Raw genomic sequence first — 7,400 nt, 5'->3', positions numbered from 1 at the left:
AGGCGGTATTCTATTACTGAAAATAAACGATACTACATACATAGGCAGGTCTCAACCCGCCCTTAAGGGAAACCGGGTGACCATCGAAGGTTTTTAACTGCCATCCACAAAAAGTATATAACCAGTCTATCTAACCATGCAAAAAACCCAACTATTGTTTCGATAGTCAAACTGTTTTTCTTTGAAGCATTACCATCCACGATTACAAAAAACAAAAAGAAATAGATAAAAACCTCCCATATCCTACTGATTCATTATATCTGGCTTGGGTCCGCTCTCTGCCTTGATCTCCATTCCACTCGCTTTAAACATCTGCAGAATCTTGTCCATCTTTCTGTCTTGCATAAGAAGAGTAACCTGGATATTCTTCAGCTCCCTTTTGAGGGTGGGAAATCCTTGAGCCAATTCCACCATCTCCAAGGCCACCTGTTCCATAGCTTTGGCCAATAATCTCTTCATTCCCCAATAAACATGTAATGACTGCTTGTACAAAGACATTCTTCCTCTTGTGTGTCCCGGGTCAGGGATAAACCGTTCCCAATCCTCCATTTCAGGGTCTGAAATTTCCTGCATGGCCTCTTCCTCTAAGTGGTCAATAATTCTTCTGATGTTCTGGTTTGTTTCATGAAGATATGCTTCCTTTGCCTCTTGCAATTTTTTCCTCATATCTCTCTTTCCTCTTTTCCTGCCTCTGACCCCACTAGCTGATCCTTCCTCAAAGTCAGATCTTTGGGCCCTGGTCCCTCTACCTCCGCATCCGCCAGGCCTCCCTCTACCCCTCTGGTTCCCACATCCTCGCATTCCTCTGCTCCTTCCGCGTCTTCCACTCGCTCCCTCTTCATCATCTTCCTGACCCTCATTCTTATCTTTGCTTTCTTCCATTTCAATGCTGTTCTGCTTCCACTTACCTACTTTCCCACCTGTTGCCCGACGCGGCTCCTCATCTGCAAAGTAGTCTCGTATATCAAACTCTTCCTCCGACTCGTCCGGGATGTCAAGATAAATCCTCTGTAAGGTTTCCTCTGCAAGATTCTTTCCTTTCTTGTCTAAATTCGCCCCCTTGCTTCGCGTCCATCGGCCTTCTCCCTGGTCTTGGTTGACGGCCATGCTGCTTGTCTTCGTCTGCTGAAAATTCGTAATTCTCCTCCTCTCTTTGCTGCAATTCACTCTTGGTTTCTTCCTTTTCTCCGTTCAATCGCATGCAAACAGTAATGAATCCCTGCTCGGCCACCTTTTCTTCTTGAAACTTCGTTTCCGCCTGTCCTCTTCATTAATACACGTCTCATTTACTGGGTCATGATGTGAGATGTACGCTGTCTCTCTGACGCAGCCACCTCTCGTCCTCGAAACCTTACCCACTTTCCTCCTTGGGATGATCATTCCTCCCATGGTTTGATTAAACTCGCCGTCCCTGACTTTAATTTCATCCACTCACTTCTTCATACGCCCTAGTCCAACATTAATTGTCCTGTCTTTTCCCCTCCTATCCATAATCAGGAGGCGACTAATCATTCCTTTCTGATGCAGTCGCTTCATCACGATCCTGTCGTAGTATAGTTTGTAATGCGTTCCACCTTGGATCATCCTGAAATGATAGCCAGCTACCATCAATTACCATGTTCGGCGCTTCACTTCCCCAGTTGGCTAATAAATTGGCTGCTCGATTACCATTCCTCAAAACATGATTGATCATTGTATATTCTATCGTTCTCAGCAACCCTTCTATGTCTTGTATAATCGCTGCTGTTCGCCAACTCTTCGCCACATGATCCCATCTTTTGCCATCCCGTAATTTCCTTAACATATCTATCGTGATCTGGGAATCTCCTTCAATTGCAAGATTCCTATATCCATTTCGAACTGCAATTCGAAGTCCATTATATACTGCCCATAATTCCGCTTCGTTGTTCGTCATTTCCCCTCCCCATTCAGCATACGCCCACCGTGTAATACCTCTATTATCTATGAAAATGCCCCCCCAACCTGCTTGTCCAGGGTTACCCTTTGATGCCCCATCGAAATTCAATTTGATTGGTCTATCCCCTGGAATTCTAAAATGATTTGGACTTTGCATACAATATCTATTTCTCCTGTCTATATTGGGGTAGATCATCGTATAGTCAATATTCAATTTTGAAACTATTCGCTGTTCCTCCGGGTTCAGCTTCCAATCATCTTCGTCCCAGGCTTCAGACAAAACCGTTTCTTTTATCGACCTACATATTTCATCCCAAATTCTTGATTCTTGGCAGCTTTTGTCTCTAAAGAGTCTTCGATTTCGCTCTTTCCAAACCTCCCAGATTACAAAACCAACTGCCAAATTCCATAGCCTCCTTACAACTTTACTTTGAAAATTCCCCTTTCCCCATTGAAGTAGGGTATTCCTAAGGCTAGCTGGATCCCTATTTGATTTACCAAAGAGTACCCTAAGTTCTTCCCATAGACTCTCGGTATATATACATCGATTCAGTAGGTGCTCCTGATTCTCTATCTCTTTACTACACAAGTAACATCTTGATGGTCCGTTCATTCCTCGTTTCTGAATATTATCCCAAGTCAGGATTCGTCCTCTGCATACCAACCATGCAAAATATGTTACTTTAATTTCATTAAATCGCTTCGCAGGGGAAATATTCTAAGTATCAATAAGAATAAAGCACTGCAAGCGAGAAAAGTGGCATTTAAGGGAAAATCCTAGGCAAGTGGGATTGTGGAACCATAAAGGCAGGACACCGCTGAAAGAAAAAAATAACGCTCGAAGAAAGGGTATAAAATCCGTGCTGAAGGGATTAAAAAAGGTTGTTGATACCTGACAAGTGCATCTCAGCTCAAGAGTGAACTGGAAAATCTCAGTTCAAGGTTGGGTGGAAAAAGGTGAAAATTTCCCAAGTATTCCTTAAATAGTATTACTAATTAGATTTCCTCTTAAATTATTTATTAATATGAATAATTGGGTATAGAGTTTGCTTGAGAAGATTGTTATCCTAAATCTTAGTTTGTAGCGAAATTTAATTCCACCGTTGAATTGCATGTGCCCTATCCTTATAAATTAAATTTTGCTTTAAGATGACTCTTCTATCTAGGTGTCATGTTTTGTAGTTATAGATTTAATCTAGGTTGGAGTTTAATTTTCCGATGTTATGGTGCATGCGTTCTATTATGAATATTGTTAATGATTTACTTTTATTTAAAAGAAATAGAGGCTTCTTAACACAATAGTGGAGCACATATGATGGCCAGTCGAAGTGTAAAATGTTCACAGATCTGACTAATAGGCAAAGTATTAATGCTAGGAGTTAGTACGTACGCAAATTCTTTTTTTTTTTTGTGGCAGATGTTAATTGCATACAATAGTTGGGGGGAGGGGAATTGGGTACATTATTTCCCTTTCAGGTCAAATCGAGAATAATTAGACAAGTTTATAGGATAATAAAACAATATTATTTTTTAGGAGATCGTTACACGAACATAGATGAGACAGTGTGAAACAAACAAAAAAAACAACTACATGGCGAGCATCCTATGTTAAGCCTTTAGATCACAAGTATTTGTACAATACAAATGACAAAACCATGAAATTATTGTAGAAGAACACTCTAGTAAAAATGATATAGTAGTAAGCACTCTGTTATAGGTAAGACGACAGAAATAATTCATCTGTTTATTAGCTACTAAACATATTCATTCTACCACTTAGATGTTAAATTATAACCTCTGAATTACATTAATAAATACTCGTTTAATATCACATTTGGTAGCTTCTTCTGCCTTTACACAAGGAAACATACCAGCGGAAGAAAAAAACAACAACATGAGGAATGAAACAACAACATAAAATATGAAGGATATCCATATATAATTTCAACAAAATAGAAATAGTAGTTGCGTCAAGGGGATATCCGGAACCGAACTTGGGTAATTAATTATAAAAAAAATAATTCATTCACCATTTATAAACTACCTTCCTCTATAGCGCGAAGGAAAGAAGAAAAGTTTGCCTAGAGGAGACGACGATAAGTAAGCCAATTATTACAAAGTAAATTACGTTAAGTATCATTGGAAGAAACAATTTTCCATAGTAAATATTTCATCATAGGAGTAACCACATTTTTCTAGCCCTTACAAAGGTGCGTGCGCCCTTGTGATTAGGGTATTTAAACTTAGCCGTTTTAAAAGAAACAATATGGTAAAATTTCATAAAACTAGAACTAATGGTTAGAGAGTATAGAGGGAAAGCCATCAAATTTTAGAAGTTAACACTCATACCACTCAAATTACATGCATTTTTTGAAAAAACATGTTAGCTACACCTTTTAGTTGAATATCACCTAGAACCGAACCCTAGGAAAGAGATGCAACCAACCTAAAAAAAATCACGGGTCCGAAGTATTAGGGGTGGTAGTGCCCTTCTGAATACACTGAAGAAATGATTGTAGAAATGAATTATACTTGGAGAACAGGAAAGAAAGAGCATACATATTCTATAATTTGAGCAATAGATCTCTGAAGAGAAACAACACAAAAAATACAAAGGACTCGAGTTCATACCTCACTAAACAAGTAACATGTTGCCATCTTCACCTAGGAAAAGAACACAAATAAATTCTTAGCCGAGAGTAAGGGAATTTGAAATAAAAGAAGAATGAATAGGGTATGGGGTCAAGAAATAATCAAACAATCAAATGAAGACCCTACAAGATGTTGTACGAGCTTTAATCCATAAAATGAGAGCGGGATCACACTTTAGAAAAGAAAAGGAAAACCTCAAGAAATAGGGTATTGGATAGAATTAGAGCAAACCAATACAACCCAAGAAAGAAAAATACAGAAATAATAGAATGGTCATTCTACACATTACCTTGTTTTTCGTCACGAAAAATTGGTATTTGATTTAAAAGTATCTTTCTTGGTTCTCACCGGCCTCGTAATAGAGTAGTAAAAAAGGAAAAAAAAGAGATGCCCTACAACAGTGATAAAAACTAAGACGAGAACAAAATCCAACAATTTGAAAGGTCAAGTGTACTTGAAGCCGCTGGGTAGCAAAGCTAGAAAAAGAAATGACACAAAACCCTAACATATGTGACACCTCTGTTATAGACATATTTGGGCACTGCAACCCCAAACTCATATGTCCATAAATTAAGGGCTCCTTAAGTCCCTAAAAGTGTTGTTTCATACCCTAAAGGATCATGGTCAACTGATTACATCATTTCCCAGAAGTTCCACCTAAAAAACTACTCAGAACTAACCAAAACTAGACCATACAGACTACTCCATGGGCAAGGTGCGATGCATACTGACTGTCAAAACTAGCCAGGTGGGATGCATACTGAAATGGCCTTCTATGGGGTGCGATGAGTGAGAATAGAAAAATGGCAGAGATAGTTTGCTAAGTCGATGATCATCGAATCTTCCAGAAACTTCTCCTGTAACACTTGCCTCTCTGAATTCGCCGAGGGATGAGTAAGAGATCATCAAATCTCCAAGTGGAACCAAGAACTATCAGTGGAATGACACTAATCAAAAACCCAGAGCTGACTCACACCCTTGCAAGACATCTATAAATGGATCCCTCATCTGAGATATCTAGAGGCTGGAATATTGTATTTTGTAAGGAAGTGTTGTTGGTTTGTTGGTGAGAAGAGACATTGCATTGTTGGGTGATTTTCTTGTTCATGAGGTGAAGGGGGCTTCTACACTGGGAGGATGATGTTGGATGAGACAGCTCGGTTGTAATCCTCTCTTTCACTAATATTAATAAAGTTCTTTGCGTTTTCCTCCATATAATCGTGTATTTATGAATCCTATTGTTTATGAATGTAATTGTATGGTCAATGTGTTTTTGATTCCGCATTGTTTATGATATTTTAGATGGAGATGCTTTGATGGTTTGTTGTTTCTTTGACTCTACAGGTACTCTTTGAAGCGGGACAAGTAGGAGAGGAGTGGCAAATTCTATTAAGGAAAGGAGAAATCAAGCTAGGATCAAGGTGGAAGATCCAGGTTGGTCCTCTTTTCTTCCCTCTAATCTATCACACTTAAAGGAACTCTTGAAAATATTTCATTGTTTGTTTCTAAGATAGCTACCCATCTTAGTGGGACTAGCAATTTGAATCGACACTAGTTTTCCCTAAAACAAAATGGCGACTCCGCTGCGGATCGAATAGTTTGTTTTGTTTGTTTATTGTTTACTTTATTAACTACAGACGGAGCCTGAAGTTAGCCAGCTAGCCTTCGAAATGCCTTTGCTATGCAATTACGAAGTAGACAAATGCTGCTTCAATCAATCTCCGGGTTGGTTTATGAACTGAGCATTTGACTTACAAAGTATTCTAAGTGCCCTTGTGGTAGCTCAGAACCTCATCAGATCTTACCCTTATGCTTTGTTTTTACTGTCCATCATTACTCAACCTAAATCACTGAACTTAGCTGCAAATTTTGAGCAAAAACCAAGCTCCTTTTTGCTCCCTAGTCCATCACAATGTCTGTAACTATGAAACCTGGATGCATCACGCCTCTTGTGTGTTGTAGGTGAGATGCATCCCTGTTTCCCTGTGTTGTAGATGCGATGATTGAGTGATACTATTTTCTTCTCTGAAAATTTGGTTTTGTCTCCTTGTTTTCAGCTTTATTCAGTAGTTTTGTTGTTCACGATTAGTACCTTCTTGCTAAAACCTTCTTCCTTCACATATTTTAGCCTCCATCAGTTACAAATTGTAAATGTTTTTTTGTATTTGTCAATCATTTACAGTCTTCCTTTTCGAAAGTAGCCTAATCAAACTGACGTTTTTGATGCAAGTGTCGTAATTGTCATTTTGAATCAAAAGAAGAGTGTCATAAAGTCTTCCTCTTCTAGATAGTTGATTGTACTTTTGTCATTATACTTGATTTGAGTTACTAGTATTTGAAGTGTCAAAAAACATTTTTCAATTCGAAATCAAAAAGTGTCGTCTTAGTCTTCCTTTCATTTTGAAAAGAAATTGTTAGAAATGTCGATTTGAAAGAAAATAGTTCGGATCTGTACTTAGCTTTATTTTTGGCATTCACACATTAAGAAAGCGGAAAACAAATACATGCATGTGCATCTGCATTTTGAATACATGCGAAATTTGATTTAGGAAAGTGCATTTAGTGTGTGCTCTATGCTCTCTGCTGAAAGAAAATCATAATCTTCCTTCCTTTGTGGATAGGATTTTCATTGCCAAAAGAACATAAACGACTGTTTATCATTTTAGATTGCATATTTAGGAATTTCACATCTACATCATGCGGTGAGCCTTGAAAGACAAACCTCTAAGCAAGATCAACTCTAAAATAAATCTCAATGAACATAAAATCATTTTGGAACCTAACGCAGCACATCCAGAAGTCTAGGCTAGAGATGTGTTCCAGTGTCGTAA

The sequence above is a fragment of the Pinus tabuliformis genome, chromosome 7 (genome assembly GCF_031772625.1).
Source record: "Pinus tabuliformis cultivar Carrire ecotype Pingquan chromosome 7, CPIR1, whole genome shotgun sequence".
Taxonomy (NCBI): Eukaryota; Viridiplantae; Streptophyta; class Pinopsida; order Pinales; family Pinaceae; genus Pinus; species Pinus tabuliformis.
Note: the sequence above shows the minus strand (reverse complement) of the source record.